General features: G+C 36.4%; 1 protein-coding gene across 12 annotated transcripts in view; it reads right to left on the bottom strand.

The window, feature by feature from the left end:
- Lcorl (ligand dependent nuclear receptor corepressor like) overlaps positions 1-14,793 on the bottom strand; it is a 143,463-nt gene that overhangs the window by 115,743 nt on the left and 12,927 nt on the right. The window contains exon 1 of one of the 12 annotated variants that reach the window (XM_052199194.1): positions 11,808-11,878. The exons of the other annotated variants lie outside the window; for them this stretch is intronic. The gene's annotated coding sequence lies outside the window, so the exon portion shown is untranslated. Of the gene's footprint in view, positions 1-11,807; positions 11,879-14,793 lie in introns of those variants that run through there. 12 annotated transcript variants of the gene reach the window in all.

Raw genomic sequence — 14,793 nt, 5'->3', positions numbered from 1 at the left:
TTCTACATTGTCAGGTCCTGTTTCAATATTTCTGTTTTCATCCCTAAATTTATTAATTTGTATCTTCTTTCTTTGGGTTTATTTGGCAAAAGGTTCATCATTTTTTGTTAATTTTTCAGGAACCAACTTTTAATTTCATTGATTACATTATCTATTTCTATTTCATTAATTGCAGCACTGAGTTTGACTTTTTTTTTTTTTTACCCCATTCTGGATGGTTTTGATTTTTCTTTTTATTTATTTATTTATCTATCTATTTATTTATTTATTTTCTATATTCTTTGTTTACATTCTAAAAGCTTTCCCCTTTCCCAGCCCCCCCCCCCATATGTCCCATAAGCCCTCTTTTCTCCATCCATTCTCCTATCTTTCACCCTCCCTTTTCTCTGTCCTGGTACTCCCCTACAATGCTGGATCAAGCCTTTCCAGGATTAGGGCCCTCTTCTTCCTTCTTCATGGGAATCATTTGATATGCTAATTGTATCTTCAGTATTCAGAGCTTCAGGGCTAATTAATATCCACTTATCAATGATTGCATTCATGTGTATTCTTTTGTGACTGTGTTACCTCGCTTAGGATGAGGGCTAATATCCAATATATACAAAGAACCCAAGAAGTTAGACCCCAGGGAACCAAATAACCCTATTAAAAAATGGGGTACAGACCTAAACAAAGAATTTTCACCTGAAGAAATTCGGATGGCCGAGAAGCACCTTAAGAAATGCTCAGCATCATTAGCCATTAGGGAAATGCAAATCAAAACAACCCTGAGATTTGACCTCACACCAGTAAGAATGGCTAAAGTTAAAAACTCAGGAGACAGCAGGTGTTGGCAAGGATGTGGAGAAAGAGGAACACTCCTTCACTGCTGGTGGGATTGTAAGATGGTGCAACCACTTTGGAAATCAGTCTGGCGGCTCCTCAGAAAACTGGACATGACACTTCCGGAGGACCCTGCTATACCTCTCCTGGGCATATACCCAGAGGATTCCCCAGCATGCAATAAGGACACATGCTCCACTATGTTCATAGCAGCCTTATTTATAATAGCCAGAAGCTGGAAAGAACCCAGATATCCCTCAATGGCGAAATGGATACAGAAACTGTGGTATATTTACACAATGGAGTACTATTCAGCAATTAAAAACAACAAATTCATGAATTTTTTAGGCAAATGGATGGAACTGGTTTTGATTTTTCTAAAGCATTTCAAGTGTGTCACTGACTTATTAATAAAATATCTTTCCAGCTTTATTTATGTAGGCATTCAGTGCTATAAACTTAACTATTAGGACTGCTCCATCATGTCTCATAAATTTTGGTATGTTGTGTTTTCATTTAAATCTAGAAATTCTTAAATGTCCTTCTTGCTTTTTCCCTTGATACAATTTTTCACTCAGGGGTGTGTTGTTTCTGCTGTTCTGATTGTTGTTAATAACCAGCTTTAAACCTTGTTGTAGAGACAAAACCCAGGATGTCATTACACTTTTCCTATATCTGTTGAGACTTGCTTTATATGCTAACAAATGGTAAACTTTGAAGAACGTTTCTCAGGCTGTAATAGGTGTCTATTTAGGGTTTGAGTGAAATGATCTGTAGTTGTCTATTAGACCTATTTGATTTATGTCATTTGACTCTGGAGTTTCTATTTAGCTATTTTTTATTTTTTTCCTTCTCTCCTCCATATGTCCTTGCCAGAACATTGGCAGGAATAGAGGATTGAAATTACCTTCTAGTTCTATATAATTTTAGATTTAATGTTATTTATTTTAATGAAACTGATGGATTGTGTTTGGTACATAAATGTTTAGAATTGTTATATCCTCTAGGTGAACCTTTCTTTTAGAAATTATGAAGTGGCCTTTCATATCCCTTCTGACTAGTTTTGATTTCAAGTCTATTTTTTTCAGATATTAGAATGCCTATGCCTACTTTGTTCTTAGTTCCATTTGCTTGGACTTCCTTTTTCTATCCTTTTAGTTTAATGTCCCTGATGGTAAAGTATGTCTCTCCTTTTTTCCGAAGCCAATCTGTTAGTCTGAATTTTCTATTGAGGTATCAAGACTATTGAGTTACTACTGAACTTTAAAATTCTTATTATTTGGCTTTTGTAGTTTTCTTTGACCTCTTTTGATTAACTTTTTGAGATTATTTATCAATTTATCTACTTATTGTATCCTCTTGGGTATACTTACTCTTCCCTTCAGTCTTATTTCTTCTAGTATCCTTTGTAGAGTTTGATTAGTGAACATAAATTTTTCAAATCTTAATATGAAATATTAAATGATTTTTATATCATTTATATTTATATCATTTATATATGAAATATTTTTCTTTCTCTTTTATTACAACGGATAGTTTTTGTCTTTCATTATCCCTTCTAAGTTCTATATACTTATCCATATTTCTTTAGGGTAGGAATTTTTCTATGATTTTGTTAAAAAATATTTTCTGTGCCTTTGACCTGGGTTTCTTTTCCTTCTTCTATACCTATGATTAATTAGTTTGGTCTTTTTATAATCCAGATTTCCTAGATTTTTATTTAATATTTTCTTTGACTGAGTGATTCATTTCTTCAACACTGTCTTTGAGACTTTAATATTCTTCTCTCTTCTACCTTTTAAAAAGCTATTTTACACTAATGGTGCTCCTACTTACTCTGTTCTACTTTCTCATTTGTTGGTTAGGCTTTCCTCTGAGCTTTTTCTTTGTCTCCCTGAGCTTTTCATTTTGAGTTTTATTTCATGTAAATGTAACTTCTATTTTCTTTGATGATCTAATTGTCATCTTGGTGACTACTGGTGAATAAGCTCATCCTTTCTAGTTCGCAGCTCCAGCTGACTGGTTCAACTCAGCTCTTCTGGTCCAAACTCCTCTCTAAGTTGACTTATTCAAACTGGCTTCTCTTGGCTTCTGACTACATTGCTCTGCTTGGCCTCAAAATAACTCTGGCAATCTGCTCTAATCTTCTGGCTCATTCTGTCTTCACCTGCAACCTGTCTCTGTAAAAGTGTCCCAGTTAAACTGCCTCCTCCCACTCCTACCTCTCTTCACCTCTCCCTCTCTGTGCTGCTCTCTTAAGCTGCCTCCCTTTCCTTTGCAGTTCTTTTGAGTAGCCTCTTTCCTCTCTGTTCTCATGAGAGTTGGGCATTGTCTTTCTCAGGGTTTCTATTCCTGTACAAACATTATGACAATGGAAAGGGTTTGTTCTGCTTACCCTTCCACATTGCTGTTCATCACGAAAGGAAGTCAAGACTGGAACTCAAGCAGGTCAGGAAGCAGGAGCTGATGCAGAGGCCATGGAGGGATGTTACTTACTGGCTTGCTTCCCCTGGCTTGCTTAGTTTGATTTCTCATAGAACCCAGGACTACCAGCCCACGGATGGCACCATCCACAATGGACCCTCCGCCTTAATCACCAACTGAGAAAATGTCCCACTAATGGATCTCACGGAAGCACTTCACCAACTCAAGCTCCTCTCTGTGATAACTCCAGCCTGTGTCAAGTTGACACGCAAAAACCAGCCAGTACAGGAATATCCTATCTCTGACTCATTTTGTCAAATATTTCTCTTATTTGTCACTTTGTCTCTCAACTAGACTTTCAAACATGACTGCTTCTTTCTACAAATCAAAGTTACCTTCATTGTTTGGGATTAAAGGTGTATACTCAGGTGTCTATAATTCCAGCCAGAGGAATTAAAGGTATGTGCTAAGGGGATGTCTATATTCCATCCAGATCACACAGACCTATAAGATCTTTGGATGTGATCCCTTGCCCGAACAGTCATGTTGCTGGATTAAAATTCCTCTACAATTTCAATTAGACTCTTCTTCAAAGATTCTGTCTCTATTAAATTTTATTTTCACATCTCATTGCTTTTATTATTATATTAAACTAAGTGTTTCTGTGGTCTTCATTCAGGAATTTGGTCATATCTGCTGAGTTCCTTGAACATATTTATAATTGTTATTTTGAAGTCCATGTCTTGTGCATCAGCCAAGTTGCTTTCCTTGGGAAACTAGGGTTATTATTTTCTGTGAGACATATTGTCTTGAATATTTATGTTCTTAGTGTTTATTTATTTTTGATTGTATATTTTTAATGGGCTATTAAAATCTAATATAGATTTAGGGTATGAAGTTTTTCTTTTTATGGCTATCTAGTCTTGTTTTTGTTGGGTGGGTATTTGGATCTTTGTTTTCTGTTACCCCAGCTTGTTATGTTGTGGATCAACTGAGTAATGGTTTGTTTTCAGTCTTGGGGGTACTTTAAGGTTCCATGTTCAAATCCTATAAATTTCCACATCCACACAATCATAGAGTGACTTGTAGGCCAGCAGGAATGGGAGGGGTATGGCTATAGATGTTACTAACAAGGATTTCAGGTCAGATACAAAGCAGTCCCAAGTCCCAATTCCTATCTGGTGTTCCTATTTGGACTCTGTTCAAATTTCTTGAGATACTAAGCTAGCTAGCACAGTGGGCAGGTGGGGTGGCTGATAGATGGTTAGGAAGGGGATGAGTCTCCAATTTTAATATTACATGCAATGCTCAGTGTTAATTTTCTGCTAAATAATATATATTTAAAACCACAAGTATTTATTTTTATTGCACCTCTTTTTATTTTATTTTCCCAGAGTAATAAACTTGGTAGCTGGAGACAGGGGAAAGAAGGACTGAGGACAGGGACACAATCTTAAGGAACAGATTTTCTGATAAGAGAAAAATAAATTTATTAAGTAAAGTATAGAAGCTACATGTGAAAGAATTCTAAGTGCAGCATTTATATATCTTCTATAAATCTGGAACATGAATTCCTACTTAAAATTTTGACTATATATCCTTAATATTCAAATTTTTTCAAAAGACAAAATTCAAAAATGTTTGGGAACTGTAAGGTCTGGCTCAGTAGTAAAGTGTTTGCCTAGCCCGTTCAAGGTCCTATATATTCACCCCAGCACCACCATCTGGCATAATTTATCTAGCAATTCCATACTAAATGCAAATATCTCATTTACCTTTCTTCCACTACTAGTAGGAAATTCTGTGTTTTTTAAAGGGCTCATTTGATTATATCAGGATCACCTGGATATGCTTCTTAAATGTCAACTGTGCCTTCTAATATAACCATCTTAGAATTTTGCCCAGTATGATATACATTTAAGATAAGGTTCATTATTAATGAAAGTCATGTATAAATCATTAGATTTCTAACTTCATGCTTCTTTTTATCCTTTCTCAAATATTGGAGTTGCACTGCTATTACCCCACAATATTCCAACAGAGCTTTGATTATAGAGCTTAGATTCTTGTTCATATGTATACATAACATTTTACTACTATCTTTAATCTATAGTTCATTGTAGATATCTCTGTAGAAGCTACCTGCCCATTTTGTAAACCTTTAGTTAAAAATGTTAACATGTGATAAAGAAGTTAAAAAAAAAATCCACTTGCCTAAGGCAAGCAAGATCTATTATCTTTCACAACTGAGTACAAAAATGAATATATCATTATCAATCTTAACCATGTGTAGAATCCATTCTTTTCCTTCAGAATACCCAAAGTTACCTAAGATGTGGGGTGACAAAGAACTAGTAGTATTTACATTATTAAATGGGTATATTAGTTTTGTTTAAAAAAACAACATACGCTGTTAATTCTTTTCCATTATTACTTAAGCTGCATACACTTGAGATTATTTGTCAAAAATACACTTTAGTCTATTGTTAAAAGTACAGTCTGTATTCCACACTTAGAATGTACAAAGCTATTCCTAATGTGATTCCTATCCTAGGAAGAAAAAGGTAGGTGATTTAATATACAAAAGGCTCACTTTTCTAAATAGATTGGAAGTTGAGGTTAGATGCTTTCTCAGCCACATTCTTTGTTGTTCTATTCACAAGAGTCAGGAAATGGACCTAAACATTCTTCAACTAAAAATGGATAATGAAGTCATATAGATGCAATATGGTAGACTATACAGTTGTAAATAAAAATGAAATTATGAAACTTGCAGGTGAATGGATGAAACTAGTACATAGAAAAGTGAGTGTGGTAACTCAGATATAGAATGGAAAATGCTATGGCTCCTAGCTCTGGATCTTTAGAATGTGGGTACATACCCTGGAGAAACTGCTGAAACCAGGAAAGTAAAAAGGGACCAGGTGCTACAGATAGGTTCTGGGAATGAAAGTAGTCAGACATACTTGCTAAAAAGTGGGAAATGACCCAAATGGGAGGGAAGGTGACTTTAACAAATACGTGGCATGAGGGAACAATACAGTAGCTAAGGGAGGAAGATGAGGAAGACGGAAGTAACACAAAGGACACATGGAAAAGCCACAGGGAAACATTATTTTATATTTGCTTAGAAATATGAATATAATATGTAAGTTTACACTTTAAATGAAGTCATGTTACATGTGGTGATAATGCTCCTCCTAATAGTCATAGATCATCTAACAAAAAACCCAGTATCAAACATGGGAAATGTCCATTCAAGTTGTTGGTCAAGGGAATCCAAGAAACTCCCAAAACAATATAGGCTATTGCTGTCTTCCAGAATTTGAAGGTAAAACCCTATTGCTGAAGATACAACACATTCTGGACATAGACCTTTGAGGAATTCATCTATAACTAATCTATAACTTCTAGTTCTGATTAATTTAAATACAAATATCTATAAATTGAAACGATGTGGTAGAAGTAATGAATGTAATATAAAAGAAAGGCAATATAGATGATTAATAAGCTGTACAGACATGGATACTGAAGAGTCTGGCATACTTTGGCAAATAATTTTTTTTTAATCCAAGGGCAAAAATTAACTATTAATATTAATTCTTTCAAGTATAACAGAATTGGGAATTTTTTTTGAAGTTTTTTTTTAATTTATTGATATATTTATTTACATTTCAAATGATTTCCCCTTTTCTGGACCCCCACTCCCCGAAAGTCCCATCAGTCCCCTTCCCTCTCCGTTTTCCTACCCAACCCTTCCCACTTCCCTGTTCTGATTTTGTTCTATACTGCTTCACTGAGTCTTTCCAGAACAAGGGGCCACTCCTCCGTTCTTCTTGTACCTCATTTGATGTGTGGATTATGTTTTGGGTATTCCAGTTTTCTAGGCTAATATCCACTTATTAGTGAACCATTCAGACAGCAAGTAGTATAGACTACAGTGAAAAAGAAATAGACAGGAAATCAGGGAGGAGCCATGGGCACTTCAAGGGAAGGGGATGTAGAACATGTATAAAGAGATAAAGGGAAATAATGAAATTGGTGTGGGGGGATAAATGCGAAGTGGAATAAGGAAGGCAAGACAGAGGAGGGAATATGGGGAAGAATAACACTTAAGACATCTCAAAAAAGTCATAGAACCTATTGTAGAAATACATACATACATACATACACACACACACACACACACACACACACACACACACACCTGGTAAGTAACACAGTTACTACACGGCATGAGTGTTTATGACAGAAGGACAAATCATACCAATGCGCACAAGAGAGGCTAAGAGGAATCCCAGAAAAAGTAAAATCTAGTCTAAGCCTTATTTCTAACAATATATACTGGAAGCAAGCCAAATAAAGAAAATAAATTTATATCTGAAAATAAAGATAATGAATGATGGAAGTGATTCCTGGAAGTCTTACTTTAAGAAACTATTAAGAAATGTTTACATATCATAAAATTATGGAGTACTGGAAATTAATGCTGATCTACATGTAGGCATTAAGAATAAATGAAACAATACTGAGCTAACACAAATGAATATACATTTTATACATCAATTTAAACAAAGTGTCCCAAAATGAGTAAAATTAATCTATTGTGTTACAAAAATCAGCATACTATGTACATTTGGAGAGGGGGTAAAAAGCTATAAATGAGAGGGCCTACAAGAGGACTTCTAGGGGTTCTATTACATCCTGATCTGGAGGTGGTACTTAGGAGCATATGGTCACTTCTTCACTGAGAAATAAATTTATCTCATGCTTTTCTTTTATGTAGGTGAAACTTTAAAAGATTTACAAAAGTAGCAATGGAACAGCTACTGAGAAAACAAAGTCCAGAGGCAGTATTTAAGGATCTGAGAAGGATTCAATGTCACTGGAAAATTATAATAATGATACTATTTAAGATTACTGATGATTCGAAACAGATCTAACACTGTAAAGTTACCCAAAATAAGTGTCACTGGGTAGTCAATACTGTCAGCTGCTACGTTCACTTTATCACTATCATTGTATTAATAAAACAACTCTTTGTGGTGCTCAATACAGAATGACAAGAGAAAAGGGTAAAGCATTGTAAGGGAGGAAATTTAAAGCTGGACTTACTAAGTCTTATTAAAAACTTAGACTTTATCTACAGGTTAATGAGGAACCAGTGAAGACTTTTACACAGATGTAAATTCCAACTTTACATTTACTAGAAAGAAGGTATTGGTCAAGTCACATAGCCTCTCAAATTTCTCATCTGCAAACATAAACATTGCATTATTCCATGTGTGAAAATTAAAGATAATATTATGCATTGAAGCTTAGCATAGTACCTAGCACATATAAAAATATTCAATAAATATCATCGGCCATCATTTTAATAGGTAATATTTTGTGTTGAAAACTATGCCAAACAGCTCTCATATGTATATATAAAATATATAGGTTCAAGGAATAAAGTGATTGAGTAACTCACAAGAATATATCAACTTTGCCTTTATTGTTATTTTGTGAAAACCCTATAGAAAAGTTTTACTAATGAAGTAAATGTATTTTTCCAACCATTGAGAATAATTAGCCTATCTGATGTCTCATCATTCTTTAAGTTCTTCAATATTCTCCTACATCCAAATCTCCATATATAAATGTAATCTTCACTTCTCATTTGGGGAACTTCTCTTTGCAGAGACCACAATCAATCAAAATGCAGTGTTGAGTGCAGGCCCAATGACTACATCTACAAAACAATCTATACCTAAGGCTCAAGGAGACTTAAGACTAAAGAAGAGGTTAAGAGCTAGAAGATGAGGGAATTTTCTATGATTATTGTGTCTCCTAATATTTTAAGAAGCTTGATCCTTGAAATCTATCCAACATGGCTGCCCAAACTTAAGCTTATCAAGGACTACACCAATGAACATACCAAAGTGGATGGGAAAATCTCCATGAGGCCTCAGCCTGCTGCAAAAATTTAAAGACAACTGAAGAAAGCTAGGAGCAGAAGAGGTAGTCTTTCTCAGGCAAAAGCACACCAATTGGCTGTCCAGTGCCCAATGGGTAAGCCCTGAAACCATAAATACAAGTAACACTATATGAACTCAACAGGTTATATTTAGGAATGTACATGCATGCATGTGTGTGTATATATAAATAAACATATATATATATATATATGTGTGTGTGTGTGTGTGTGTGTGCATGCAATTAATAATTAGTGAAAAAGTCATGAATTTGAATGATAGTGGGTTGGGGTATATAGGAGGGTTTGGGAGGAGGAAAGGGAAAGAAGATACAGACTTTTAATCTCAAAAATAAAACTAAAAACTGAACTCATTAGATTCTTCCACAGGTGACACTACAGCCAATGAACTGGTTTTGTTCAGTCTGCTAAACTGGTGTGAATTGGTTACTAGGGCTGAAGAACTAGGCACAAATCATCGCTTCTAGCAAAGTCTAAAGCTTTTGAAAGCTAATTTTAAAGTCTTCTTTTCTTCATTTTTCTTGTGTGTGTGTGTGTGTGAGAGAGAGAGAGAGAGAGAGAGAGAGAGAGAGAGAGAGAGAGAGTATGTGTATGTGTGTGTGTGTGTAGATGGCTGCATGTCTGCATTTGGCATGATACTTTCAAGACTGTTTTCAGAGCAGAATTCTGTACCTTAGAACATCTACTACTTAAATATCTTTTTTAAAAGACTTAGTTTAATCAGAAAGGGAAACAGACACATCTTTTAAAAGTTTTAAAATTTGTTAAAGATTATAAAATGTTTATGTTTTCTAATATTACATGTTGAGATCAAATAAAACTCACACTGGAACATTAAAATGTTTATTAATTAAACTTTGTACATAAATATAAATTCTTCAATTTTCTTTATAAAAATATACTGTTATGAAAGCCATCACCAAAATTAGGAAATTATTAATCAATTCCCAACAATGCAAAAACAACACACCACATCAACAATGACAATATTTGTTCAATATTCTTACTATTGATGCTTCTGGGTCTCTTCTCAGCAACTAATATTAAAGCATATGCTTATGCGGGTTTATACATGAACACATCTGAATTTATCTTACCCATACCTAACAAACAAGTTCACAAAATACTAAATTTCCAACCCAGATAGCATTCCAGTTGTTTATTTTTCCATTTACACCTCCTTTCTCATACTACAACAAAACCTCATTTCCCATTATCTTTAATGCTTATTTACTCAATCAGCCTCCTTACATGTAATCAACCTTTTATGAGGTTAATTTTCTTAACATGGACAGTCTTCTTATCCATTTTAGTATTACTATTCTTATCCTCACTTCTCCATTTGTATAATCTAGTCATCCAATGAAGCGCTCCCATTCCTCAGACCTGGCACCCTTTATAAGCATATTCTCTATACCTACTACCACCTGACAGCCTATTTAACATCTCCACTAAAATGACTACGTACCTCTAATGCTCCAACTCTAAAACATTGTACTTAAAGACAAATTTATGATCACTAATCATATTATGACACAGCTGAAACATTGCACTCAAACATTTCCCTTGCATGGACTCTTACCCATCCCAAACAGAGCTTTAACTCATACCAAGCTGTACTCTAAAACAGATATCCCCCTACACTTCTGCTACTTACTGGGGTCCTAAGCTCATGCAGAGAAGGCTAAAGCTTTCTGAGAGCAAAAGACCCTCTGCTATCCCAGGCCACCCTCTTCCAGAGGTACCATACTTGTACTTAGGCTCTAACATCCTACCACAGCATGCTCACTAATACAGAAATGCATCAACATTTCTCAGGTGGCTCAACACATCAGGTTTTGATAACCTTATAACTCTTACCGGAGTTAGCTCTGTCAATACATCTGACCCAATGTGGACTACTGTTGTTTGGTCTTATGTGATAGTTTGAGTTCTGAATATTCAGAAGAAAAAGAGAAAGTTGACATAGGATACCTGATGACATTTTTCAAAACATAATCACCAGCAACTAAGCTAATATAAACATAGCTATAATCAAAGCTAATAAAAATAGTAATTTACTTTTCAAAGTATAGTTGTTTTTCAATATCTTTGGAGAACTGGTTTTAAGACCCAAACAGATAGTTTATTATTTAGAGGGGAAAAGGTGCAATTTCTCCCAAGTCCAAGTGAATCAAAGACTTCAACATAAAATCAGATACACTATATCTAACAGAAGAGAAAGTGGGAAACTGCCTTGAACACCCTGGCATAGGAGAGAAATTCGTGAATAAAACACCAATGGCTCAGACAGTAAGATCAACAATTGATAAATGGGATCTTATGAAATTGAAAAGCTTCTGTAAAGTTAAGAACACCATCAATAAAACAAAACAGCAGCCTACAGATTGGAAAAAGATCTCTATGAATCGTACATCTGATAGATGACTAATAATTAAAATATATAAAGAACTAAAAAAATTAGACACCAACAAACCAAATAACTCAATAAAAAATGGGGTACTATCTTAGTTAGGGTTTCTATTCCTGTGAAAAACATCATGACAAGAAGCAAGTTGGAGAGGAAGGGGTTTATTCAGCTTACACTTGTATGTTACTGTTCATCACCAAAGGAAGTCAGGACTGGAACTCAAGCAGGTCAGGAAGCAGGAGCTGATGGAGAGGCCATGGAAGGATGTTACTTACTGGCTTGTTTCCCCTGGCTTGCTCAGCCTGCTTTCTTATAGAACCTAAGACTACCAGCCCAGGGATGGTACCACCCACAAGCTCCCCCCCCCCACCATTGCTAATTAAGAAAAAGGCTTACAGCTGGATCTCATGGAGGCATTTCCTCACCTGAAGCTCCTTTCTCTGTGATAACTCCAGCTTGTGTCAAGTTGACACAAAACCAGCCAGTACAGATACGGAACTAAACAGAGAATTCTTAACAGAGGAATCTCAAATGGCCAAGAAGCACTTAAAGAAATGTTTAGATGAATCTGAGATAGAAAGAGCAATTCTCAAATTCATCTCAAATAACAAAAAACCCAGGATAGCAAAAACTATTCTCAACAGTAAAAGAACTTCCGGGGGAATCAGTATCCCTGACCTCAAGCAGTACCACAGAGCAATAGTGCTAAAAACTACATGGTATTGGTACAGTGACAGGCAGGTAGATCAATGGAATAGGATTGAAGACGCAGAAATGAACCCACACACCTATGGTCACTTGATCTTTGAAAATGGAGCTGAAACCATCCAGTGGAAAAAAGATAGCCTTTTCAACAAATGGTGCTGGCTCAACTGGAGGTCAGCATGCAGAAGAATGCAAATTGATCCATTCTTATCTCCTTGTACTAAGCTCAACTCCAAGTGGATCAAGGACCTCCACATAAAACCAGACACACTGAAACTAATAGAAAAGAAATTGGGGGAAGATCCTTGAGGACATGGGCACAGGGGAAAAGTTCCTGAACAGAGCACCAATAGCTTATGCTCTAAGATCAAGAATTGACAAATGGTACCTCATAAAATTACAAAGTTTCTGTAAGGCAAAGGACACTGTCAAAAAGACAAAACAGCAACCAACAAATTGGGAAAGGATCTTCACCAACCCTACATCTGACAGAGGGCTAATATCCAAGATATACAAAGAACTCAAGAAGTTAAGACTCCAGAGAGCCAAATATCCCTATTAAAAAATGGGGTACAGAGCTAAACAGAGAATTTTCACCTGAAGAACTAATGGCTGAGAAGCACCTTAAAAAATGTTCAGCATCACTAGTCATTAGGGAAATGAAAATCAAAACAACCCTGAGATTTCACCTCACACCAGTCAGAATGGCTAAGATTAAAATCTCAGGAGACAGTAGGTGTTGGCGAGGATGTAGAGAGGAACACTCCTCCACTGCTGGTGGGAAGGCAAGTTGGTACAACCACTCTGGAAATCAGTCTGGCCGTTCCTCAGAAAACTGGGCATTACACTTCCGGAGGGCCCTGCTATACCACTCCTGGGCATATACCCAGAGGATTCCCTGGCATGCAATTAGGACACATGCTCCACTATGTTTATAGCAGCCCCATTTATAATAGCCAGAAGCTGGAAAGAACCCAGATGTCCCTCAATGGAGGAATGGATACAGAAAATGTGGTATATTTATACAATGGAATACTACTCAGCAATTAAAAATAATGAATTCATGAAATTTTTAGGCAAAAGGTAGGATCTGGAAAATATCATCCTAAGTGAGATAACCCAATCACAAAAGAACACACATGGAATGCAGTCACTGATAAGTGGATATTAGCTCAGAAGCCCTGAGTACCCAAGACACAATTCACATATCAAATGACTCCCAAGAAGAAGGAAGGAGAGTTCTCTGGTCCTGGAAAGGCTTGATTCAGCATTGTAGGGGAGTACCAGGACAGTGAAGTAGGAGGGGGTAGATCAGAGATCGGGTGGAGGGAAGAGGGCTTATGGGACTTTTGGGGAGGGAGGAACCGGGAAAGGGAAAATCATTTGGAATGTAAACAAAGAATATAGAAAAAAATAATTCTAAAAAAAAAAAAAAAAAGAAAGAAAGAAAGAAAAGAAAAGTTCAAAGTCCTTAGTCATCAGGGAAGTGCAAATCAAAATGACTGAAAGTCCACCTTACATCCATCAGAATGCCTAAGACAGAGAAGCTCAAGCAACAACACATGCTGATGAGGATGCTGGAGCAAGAGGAACACTTCTCCATTACTGGGGAGAGTATAAACTCGTACAACCACTTTGAAAATCAATTTGATGGTTTCTCAGAAAATTGGGAATAGTTCTATGCCAAGACCCAGCTATACCATTCTTGGGCATATACCCAAAAGATGACCCATTATACCACAAGGCCATAGTCTCTGCTATGTTCATAGTAGCTTTATACATAATAGTCAGAAGATGGAAACCCAGATGTCCTTTAAATAAAGAATAGAATACTACTCAGCTATGGATGGAATTGAAAAAATTATCTTGAGTGAGGCAAGACAGACCCAGACAGACACCCATGGTATGTACTCACTTATCAGTGGACATTAGCTATGAAGTACAGGATAACTGTTCTATAATCCTTAGACCCAATGAAACTAAGTAATAAGGAGGGCTTCAAGGAGTATTTGTGAATCTCACTCTCAAGGGGGAATAAAATAGACATTGTAGGTGGAGGAAGGGAAATGGTGTGACAGGTGATGAGGGGAACAAAAGAGGGATGGGGATCAGTTGGGGGGAGGGAGGTGGGAGACAGAATGGAAATCAGTGTGGGGGAGCATCTCTGGGACTAGCTGGAGACCTGGGATAGGGGAGGCTCCCAGGAGTCTATGGAAATGACCATGGCTAAGATTCCTAGCAGCCAGGGATATGGAGACTGAAGTGGCTACCTCCTGTAGTCAGGTAGGACTTCCAGTAAAGAGAGAGGCACATCAACCTACCCACAAAACCTTCAACCCAAAATTTGTTCTGCTTACAAGATACACAGGCATAAAGATGGAGCTGAGATTGAGGAAAGAGTGAACCAAAGATTGGCCCAACTTGAGACTTATCCCATAGGAGAGATCCAACCCTG

Source organism: Apodemus sylvaticus, chromosome 11 (genome assembly GCF_947179515.1).
Source record: "Apodemus sylvaticus chromosome 11, mApoSyl1.1, whole genome shotgun sequence".
Lineage (NCBI taxonomy): Eukaryota > Metazoa > Chordata > Mammalia > Rodentia > Muridae > Apodemus > Apodemus sylvaticus.
The sequence above is the reverse complement of the archived record's forward strand: the minus strand, read 5'-3'. Positions and strand labels throughout refer to the sequence as shown.